General features: G+C 40.8%; 1 long non-coding RNA gene across 1 annotated transcript; it reads right to left on the reverse strand.

The window, feature by feature from the left end:
* Positions 1-8,466: 8,466 nt before the first annotated feature.
* On the reverse strand, positions 8,467-10,136 carry LOC106941814 (uncharacterized). The gene is made up of 2 exons (XR_001423462.1): positions 10,001-10,136; positions 8,467-9,900 (listed from the first exon to the last, which is right to left on the reverse strand). It is a non-coding gene; the product is annotated as an uncharacterized LOC106941814 (long non-coding RNA).
* Positions 10,137-10,352: the final 216 nt, after the last annotated feature.

A 10,352-nucleotide genomic window follows, 5' to 3' on the forward strand; every position in this document is an offset into this window, starting at 1 on the left:
ACAGGCTGCAGGTTCTGTTCACGACCTGAGGAATGCATTGTGTTTCACTTCCAAAATTTTAATGATCAAGCTGGAGTGAAAGCCTCCAATGAGTCCAAAGAAGAAGGAACTGAGAGGGAACTTGATATTTGGTCTCAATCTATGTAGTTTAATTGCTCTCCACTCCCAAAGACAGAGTCCTGCACAGGCACAGGTAAATAACATGGAGACTCTGCAGATTGCCCCTTCACCTTTCAGTTGGTGTCAGGATTAGAAACCTTGCAGGAGGCTGGAAGGCCAAGTGTGGCAGTGTTCATCCAAAGTCCTGGTTCTGTTCAGCTGGATGCAGACGTACCAGTGCCACACGTCTCTAGAAGGTCTGGAAATGGTCTTGAAACTTTGACTCAACATCCCACAGCCTGCTGGTCAAACAGAAACAACGTTCTGAGAAGCTGTTTTAAGGTTCTTTGTAATGTAAGTGAGCATGACCAGCCCAACAATAACTGATTTAATACCCAGCAGAGTTTGGAAGAGCATGATGGAGGAAGGAAGTCATCATAACCCAATAAAAAGAAGAATTCTGCATATTCAAATAAATAAAACTCGTCTTTCCCTCTCTGTCTGGTCTTCACAGTTCTTTCATTGGATTTTCTATTAACATCTGCCTCCTTTGAATTTTTGTTTTTCTGGTAAGATGATGTGGAAATTTCTACTCTGATATAGCTGGAAACAGGGAGCTATTCCAACAAATCCTAGCATTTTGGTACAGTATCAGTGTGGCAGTGAGCCGCCTGCTGGCTACTGACCAGGACAAATGTCTGAAGCTCCCAGAGGATCCACCAGCCCCCTCAACACAGACCAAGTCGGCCCCAAAAACCTCCAAATGTCTCCAACAAGCTGAAACCGACCAAAGACCAGATGCTCGGGATTCTTTTCTTTCAGGATGGAAACTTTGTTATCCCAGACAGAGAGAAAAATACTTGGACACATTCTTATTAAAACAAAGATATTATTCAGATTTATGTTTCTACAAATGCCTTCGTTCTGCACCACAGGACCTGTATGAAGATAGCGACATGATTAGAAAGGGAGAGTGTTTTGCTGTACCTATGTCTCATTACTCAGTGTCATTATACAGCCATCTCCTTTACCACATCCAGCCGGTGGTTATTAGCATGTCTGCTAAAAGCTTTGTCCCGTTCAAACATTTCCATGTGTCGTCTTTCAGCCTCCTCCTCTGCAGCTGTGCGTGGCTGAAGCGTCCTCACCTTTAACTGCTGTGTGGGAGCCGTAAACCTTGATAGAACCTGCAGGTACGGCTTGGAATAACACTGCCAGCTTTAATGAGGTTAATAAAAGGCCAACGGGGTCTTTAGAAGAGACAGGGGAAGGTTGGAGCCCGGCTTCATGTGTTCAGGAATCATATTTATCTCAGCAGGAACCTCAACAATTTACCAAATAAAGACAATGGCTCTTTATTCAATAAATGAAGCTGCCCTAATGAGAGTCAAAAATATTAACTGCATTTACTTTCAGTAGTTAGAATCTTATTCTGGCTTTAGCTTAGAAAGGACTTTTGGGGAAATTCACTTATTTTCTTCAGTGTGAGATTACTTTAGATCACATCAGGTGATTTAAGTTTGATTCTGCAGGCTGTAGTTGTTCAATCTCGTCAACATACAATCAAATTTTCCTGACATGAACATTTTTTGGAATGGGCCTATTGCTTTTTCTGATTTGATTATTGTCCTCTTTTTTACCCTAAGACCTCTACCTTAGTGTCCTTTTCTTTATCCTGCTCCTCCTGCTTGCCTGGACGTATGTCAGTGACTCACCACTAGCTTCATGCTCTGATTAGATAAAAATCAAGAAAATAGTTATTAGATGAAGGTAAAATAGTAACTAGTCAAAACTCCTCCATAGAACCACTTTCTAACAGCAATTGGAAACATTCCTTCATGTCTGAAAAGATTAGATTACTTATTTTGATCAGTTTGGTTTCAGTGGGCAACATCCCACAATTCTCCCTCCCCCCGACATCTGAGCCACTCCACCAGAAGACTAGAATTTTTATATTTTTATAATATATATTTATAATATATGATCACAGAAGCAGAGGAAATGAAGCTACAAGGAGCCACCGCCCACTCTCCCAGCAGGAGGCGCTCCGACCTCTGAATAGCATAAAGCAGACGCTGGTATTCAGGAGAGCAGAGATGTTTGCATCAGGAAGGTGGGAAAATCCATATTAACAAACCAAAACAAGTTTAATAAACATCATAAATGTAAAAAAAAATGAGTGGAGAGAAAAAAATATCAGCTGATGAAGATGAGCAGGAAGCAGCAGACAGAGGAGTGGGTTCACCGTCTGGATCTCCCTGAGTGGGAGCCCAACCAAACTGAGCGGAGGCGAAACGGCTCCCTGTCCCCGGCTGAGTCCAGAACCAAACTCCATCCCAGCAGAACTGGACCAGAAATCACTAAGCAGCAGCTGTCTGGAGGAGAGGAACGACCTGCAGAGCAGCTGCTGGACAGTTTTCCTGCAGGCCGGTGGGAGGTGGAAGACTGTTTCTGACTTCTGATTGATGAATCTCCTCACTACGAAGTGTTTGTGGCGTTAAAGGCTCGTTTTCCGTGTCTTCTTGTTCCAATCAGGATCAGAGTGTGTTAGATCTTAAAAACAGGGAGCAGCAAAGTGTCCTGATCAGCTGTACTGGAACAGGTCCACTCAGCTAAAATGTTCCAAACCACTAGAACCTCCATCAGAACAATCCCTAAGCTCTGCAACCCGATACATTTTGAGGACAGTTTTAACTGTTTATGGTTTTTTCAAAGTTTATTTTCTCACTATTTGGTTTCATGTATTAGACTAATCGACACAGACGTCTGCTGTTGATTTAGGCTGAACACATTAGATGGTTTGATCTTAAATGTGTCCATTTGTCTGCTCTCATGTTTTCTCTCCAAATATTCCAGTAATGAGGGTTTTAATGGGATGGATAGTGAAATATTTTCCTGTTCACATCTGCTGATGAAACCAGAGATCTGTTATTAAACAATTATATCAATGGAAATATTATTAGTAATGTTATACATTAATAATTTACCAATCTGAGTCAGATAAAGTCAGGAACTGTTCTTAAGACAGTATGAATGGTTTTGTGAACATTATCCTAACCTGCTACAGCTTAACATCCCTGCAGAACCTGGAGCTCCAATGTTGCATTGAAGGAACCAGCCTCCAGATCAGGATGCAGCATCCTCCACTGTGTGGTGTAGAGCATACCACATTCCCAATGTCATGTAGCATTGGGAGTCATCAGGACAGTCCAGATAGAAACTTTTGTTTGGTCAGAGAAAAACATTTTTATATCCAAACATTGGTCCAAACAGGCTTGTTTGTGGGAGGAGACATGAAGTTTTTAAGGTTTGTGTTCTTGAAGCTCTCGTGTTGTTAAATGACATCAGAAAGGATATTAATTTAGTTTGAGGATCTGGCCTTCACTCCGTCAGATTATCCATGTCGGTGCAGGACATAAAATAGTTTTATGGAATTTAATGGACTGCGTCCAACCTTTGCAGTGCTGGAGTGGTGTGAGAGGTCTCTCTTGTGCAGCTTAAGAACAGAAACGCAGCATGAATATCTGGCAAATTAAACTGAAAGTCAGATTTAAACTTTTCACAACTATAGTGTTAAATCTTTGATCAGCTGATGAAACCCTTTGACGCCGGTTTCAATAGTTTTTCTTCTCTTTGCATTTGGAGCTCTATGTACAACTTGCCTATGATCTACCAGAAACAAATGCCAACATTTCTGATTTCAGTACAATTTCTTTCCTTATCTTCAGATTCTGTTCAGAATATTGTTTCATATTTGCTGAACTCTGAGACAATGCCAGTAAATGTCTGTAATCCTAACTGGTTCTCTGGAGTTCTACTTTATAGCCAAAAATTTCTGCAGTGATGAAGCTTCAATAACTTTGTTAAAGTCTGGAGGCAGCAACACACACTTCATCCATCAGAGCAGAGCTGCTGTGTCCCTTCTGGCAGCTGCTTCACTGATGACAAGCTTGATAAGTTCTGACATCATGCTCCCATCCACACGTCTCCAAGGAGGAGAAAAAGTTGCTTTGTGTTGTTAAACTGTAAATTTGCAGCGGTTTGTTTCTCATTTACTCAACTCAACACTGAAAACAGACTCTGGGTTCTTTTTCAACCACAGTCAGATGGCCCAGTGTTAAGAAAATCAACTGAAGGAAAATAAGACTGATTCTTCTCGACCTTGAAATGAATTGTCTTCGTCTCTAAGCGTAGTTGAATGAGACCCGGTTAAAGTTTACTATAAAGATGAATTCAGGTCTCAGTTCAAGACACACTTTTATTTTGGTTGTTTGTGCTCTGGTAACAGGCAAACTAAAGCAAGAAGCAGAACTTCTACATGTCGTCACCTTCCTGAAATAATGACCCAAGTCATCTTTTGCCAAAAGTGATTTTTTTGCAATAAAAAGGGGGTGAGTTGTTTTAGGAAAGTGATGATATTCTAATTATACAGCTGCGTGTTTCTGAAGCAAACTCTGTTACTGAATGAGTTCCTTGCTGAAAGGTCCATACCTGACTCATGGTCCGGTCCGGTCCGGTCCGGTGGTTCCCCTCAGGCTGTGGAAAATGGCAGCAGCATGTCAGAGTGGTGAGTTGCTGAACAGAAACCCCACAGAGCGGCTGGACCTGAAGACGGCCTTTATGGACTCTAGAGGCAGCTCGTCAAATACTTCATCTACATACATGTGTGCTACAACAGCCTGTCACCATGGAGATGAATATCTATCATATCTAACAGACACGTGCATGTGTTTGTAGCTCCGCCAGCCGCTGACTGACTGACTGAGTGTTCGACACATTCACACTCTGGGTGTTTACGGTCCAATAGGTTTTCCCCAAAGCTGCAGAACATCCTGCTGTGAACATGAGCCAACCACACCTCGCCTGAACCCAAACACACATTCAGCTTCACACACTTCCTTCAGAGTCCATCAGAAACAAGGAGAACCTTATCTACTGAGGAGAAGGAAGGAAATGCAACAAACCTGAGAAAAATCAGACAGATGTGGAAACTAGGGCTGGGCAATATGGCCTAAAATATATATTATTGAGCAGTTAACCTCAATAATAAATCGATAACATTAGCTGCCCCCTCAGCCCCTTAAAATAAAGAATATGATACATCAGCATAAATTCTTCATAGCCAATGATATTGATTCCCCTGGACTGGACTGTTTTTTGTTTTGTTTTGTTTTGTTTTTGATGTTAATTTTACTGCCACTTTAAAATAGCAGCATCTGCAACTAAAACAAAATCAAATTTTTCAGTTAAGAGTTATTGAACAAATATTTGCAACTGAATATGTTTTGAAGTATACAATAATTTCCAACATCCTTGCTGAACCCAAGATGTTGCCAAACAATTGAAGATATATTTCTGGGGGAATGAGCTGCTCTTCGTCCTTCTCAACCGAGACGACGTGGCTGCAGCTTGGAGACCTCCCATGTTGTAGAGCTCATCTCCTGGTGGCTCGTCTGGTGAATTTACCCCACGCTTTCTATGCACTTACTTTTCACATTAAAACTCATGTCACGTATTTATATCATAATATTTCCTTCTGTTGGCTGACCAAATGTCCAGGTTTTTAATTGCTTCTGAAAGGAGCCATTAAACTGATTTGCTGTTTGCAAACCTCACCGTCTCTTCTTCTACTTCTTCTACTTGATTGTTATTGGCTGTTGGCAAACAACTGAAAGAATCATTACTGCCACCAACCATTAAGGAGTGTAGACCACATGACAAAAAAATTTTATGAATTGAATACTGTTATACAACATATATATATATATATATATATATATATATATATATATATATATATATATATATATATATATATATATATATATAATTACATCTTTTCACTTCTTGTAAATTGTTGCAGACTTGATGGGGTGGAGTCACATGACTACACCTAGCACAGCATCCTAGAAGGGACATGAGCATATCCTACAGACAAAACAAAGACAAAAACAGCTCTTTAGTTTTGTAAAACACTGAAAGTCTTGGCATGGGGAAAGTTTGTCATAACTTCAAAAACCTGTTAATTTCCTTTCTCACCCATTCCTAGTTTAAACAGAAGACAATATAAATGATGATCAAGTGAAGGAGAGCTCAGAAACAGGAAGAGATGGATGGAAACAACTGATCTTTCTTAGAACAGAAATGGTTGTCTGTGGACACAATGAAATATTACTAACAGATCATGCTCTGCCTTTTATCATGAAACAACATCTCAATGGGTAAGACTTTTTGAGAATTTGTTGTTTTGTTTTTTCCTAATGTTTCTTTTTTAAGTTGCCGAAGCCGTCTTCAGTTATATAACCAGCAAAGAAAATTATATGAAAAGCGAAATAGAAAGTTATTTGGCTCTTTTCATCATGCAGCTTACTGATCCAGTAGGTCAACAAGAACTGTGGAAAAAGATTCTGTTAAATCCAGTGCCAAACATGTTGGATCAAGCAAGTGACCAATTTAATAACAGCACATCATCATGTCTACTGAGATGAGTGAAGTATGGTGGAATCATCAAACAGATCTGAAGTGACAATCGATTTTCCAACATGAGGAGATCAGAGTCCAAATCCAGCTTCTACTTCATGGCAACACTAGTTTGTGGTCCAGATTTCTCGGGTATTTCAAACAGCTTTGCCTGAGCCTGAAGTAAAAACGGAAAACCTGATGAAACCAGAGAGCAGGGCAGCGGTGCCTCAAGCCACGACTACGACATCCTGAACAGAGGACCAAACCTGACAGCCACTGAGCTGCTGCCAAGAGACCCGATCCATGTTAAATCAGTTCAGTGTTCCCCAGAGAGACTCCGCACCGTTCTGTTGTAAACTTGGTGATTGGAAGGACAGACTTGGAGAAAGACAAAGGACAGAGGACATGAAGAGTGGAGCAGTTTAACAGCCCTCTAATATCAGTTGGTCACTTTTAGTTTGACCACATAATCTCAAGTCTGAGGAAGGATTTGTCATTTCTGAAGGTCAGGAGGAATGGTGCCGGTTCAGGAACACCTGGGACTTTTAACAAGACCCAACAGGCTCATGATGGACGGGCTTAGAGAAACATTCTCCACCCTCATCACGCTCCAACGGTGTCTGCTCAGATCACACAGGATCAGATGGTCACTGGGGAAGTAAAGTCACTCTGCCATGTGGTATAAAGGAATGGTATGTACATTGGAAAAGGGTATTCCACCTTCTTGAAATATAAGTCTTAGAAACAAATGAACCTGCTGCCATCTAGTGGGGAATTTTGTTTTTGTTTTTAATTTTTAACTAGACTTCGGAGTTCTCTGGTCCTAACTGAGACAAAACATCTTTTGGAGACACCCCATCTGTTCCTGCTTAACCTTGATGTGTGAAACACAAGGTCTGATCAGTATTTAAAGAGAAAATAGCTCCAGGTGGTGGATGGATAGATGGGACAAGGGGAACACAGAGGAAACTGTTTTTCTTCCTCACTTTTCCAAAACAAGCCTGTCCATCCAACCGAGGAGCAACATGGGTGGAGGTGTTCGGCTCTCAGCTGGATGTTGTTAAAGTTCCTCTGACAACAACAAGGTCAGGAGGTGAAGGACCGACAGGTAAATGACCTGCAAGACCTTTCTGAAAGAGCCAATCAGTTCAAAGCTCTTTGCAATAAAACTTAACATCAGTTTTATGATTCAGTCTGTTCCTGTTTCTCTCCATCCTGACGTGGATGGGTCTGAAGAATGACAAGTGTTCAAAGCAAAGGGCCAAAAGACAATTAGAGCCTCATCAGGGTAGCTAAAGGAGTAGAAAAACATGTCAGGTTGTGATATGTTTCCAGGGATCCCTGAGTAGAATGGTTCCATGTTCATGTTATGGTCATCTAGGCCTTGACAGGAGGAGCAAGAAATGGACAAAGGAGAGGTGAATTTTTCCAGTTAGAGCCATTTAAACCTCCCCAAGGCACCATCATTTATCCAGCATCAGATGACTGGAAGACCTGCTACTGCCAATTGATTGATACAGGTCAGAGGAATGCTCTGGAGAGCTTCAGAGTCTGCAGATCAGCTTCAGCCTCATTATTTTACAACAGGGATGCTTCAGTCCAATCCTTGAGAGCTACTGTCCTGCAACTTTTAGAACGGCTCGGAATCATTCCTGAAGTTTTTTTTTTTTTTTCTATTAATGCTATATTAATGTCAAACCCATAATTCAACAAAATATTTCTGCCAACTTTAATCTCAGATCAAAAGACAATTATTTGTCAGTCTTTCTATTATGAAATGTGAAATAAAATCTGAGAGTTTATGAAACTTTCTGGTGATGCTCAGTTGCAAATGCTTTGCTGTGTTTTGTGCAGTGGGTTGTTCTGTCATTGTTAGTCTCAGTGTATAAAAACAGATATGACTCGTTCCATTCAGAGGTTTATTCATTGTTTTTACAAACCAATGTATAAAATAAATTTTACATGAGAACAAATCTGAGAACTCAAGGAGATACATACATGGTCATTGGATTGAACATCCAGTCTTCACCTGAATAAGCAAATATATTAGTAAATAATAAAAACTGGTGGTTACCACTTCCATTGCTTTGATATAAATACAACAAAGTCATCTTGTTTCTGTTTCATCCCTTTTTGTCCTGATATACTGCGTGATGCAACAACATGCATAATGACTCCTCTGTTGTCAGGGGAACAAGGTTCTCCCTGTTAAAGCATCAGTTCTGTTCAGGATCACAGAGGATGACTTCATTTCATTGATGCAGAACCTTTTAATTTACAAAATGATTGGAATGAGCTTCACTGTTTGTCCTCATTTCACCTCCTCCCTGACTTATTTACTGTACTGTCGACTCTAACAAGGTTCTGTTGACTGGCTGTAAAATATTACAGACAGATTGTGGTTCTTCTATTATCCCACCAGATGAAGTAATGTAACTTTGTCTCTCATTAATTTGACTTTCCTTCATCATTTCGTTAAATACATTCCCAACCAGGAACTCTTTGAAACATCCAACACCAGAAACTGTGAAACGGTGCAACTCAGTTCTTTCTCGAGGTCACAACAGTTTGAGTGTCAGAAAATATAAGACGGCGATACTTCTGAACTTATGTCCATTATGACCCACATGAACAGAACCTGGATGAATGAGGGAAAAAAAAAAAACTGTTTTGATCCAAAACAGAACCAGTTGACACATCCAGGCAACAATCATATATGCTTAAGGCTATAGTGGTTCATATAAACACCTGGTCTAAGGAGCAAAGTCAAGGTTACAGTGAAGCTTCACTGTTGCTGACTTTTGTTGTAGATCTGGACAATCAGAGAGCTGATCTGCTAAAACAAACAAAGGCACTGTGGAGAATACAAAATTTGTACCAGTAAAAATAGAAATAAAAAAAGAGTAATAAAAAAATAACATTACAAAAGTTTCTAATTTTAAGAAAAGGATGGTCAAGAAATCGTATAGACATTTTCAATAAGAGCAAATACTGACGTTTTTCAACTTGAAACACCTTTCTTCTCCTCCAGCACAAGTTGTTCCTCTGTCAGGGCGAGTTTATTTGGCCTCTGTTTGCTGAGAGAGGAACGTTTGCTGCTTTGCGTAGACAGATAACGTCAGAGCTAAAACTTCAGCAGCAGCAGCTGAAGGTTTTTTAACAGTCTTCACCTCGGCTATATGGGAGGACTTCTGGATGATGCAGCTGGTTGTCCCGGAGACGCTGTCCTTCCCCTGAGCCAAGTTGGTCAAGGCCATGGCGGCGTTGATCTCCTTCCAGTACGTCTCATCTTTGGCCTTCACCTTCTCCTTCTGCGTCGCTGCGACGCCACCGTTGCCCCTGACGACCGGCACAACACGCAAACAAAACACAGAGTGTTACAGCTCACGTTCAGCTGGTGATTGGACACAGGTTATCTGGGGAGAGAAGGTCGACTCACTTGTCATGTTGACTTGATCCATGGTCTGTGGCTTCTGAAAGCAGAGAGAGAAAAGCTCAGTAGACTTCTCTGGGTCAGAACACCAGGACACTCTAGGAAAAGAGGTTTTTAATCTCAAGGAGTTTTTTATCCTGGTTAAATAAAGGTTGATGATGAGGACCTGCATGTTCAGCAGATTAGTGAATGTGTGTGTGTGTGTGTGTGTGTGTGTGTGTGTGTGTGTGTGTGGTTTTTGACTTGTGTTTTGTTCTTCCAGTGGACACCGTGTCCTCAGCAAACATGTGCTGCTCTGGTTTCTGTCTTTATTTAAGATGCTGGAGGAAAAAAACACGTTTTAGCAAGAAGGCTTCAA

The sequence above is a fragment of the Poecilia latipinna genome, unplaced genomic scaffold (genome assembly GCF_001443285.1).
Source record: "Poecilia latipinna isolate Pla-1442-1.1 unplaced genomic scaffold, P_latipinna-1.0 Scaffold3882, whole genome shotgun sequence".
Lineage (NCBI taxonomy): Eukaryota > Metazoa > Chordata > Actinopteri > Cyprinodontiformes > Poeciliidae > Poecilia > Poecilia latipinna.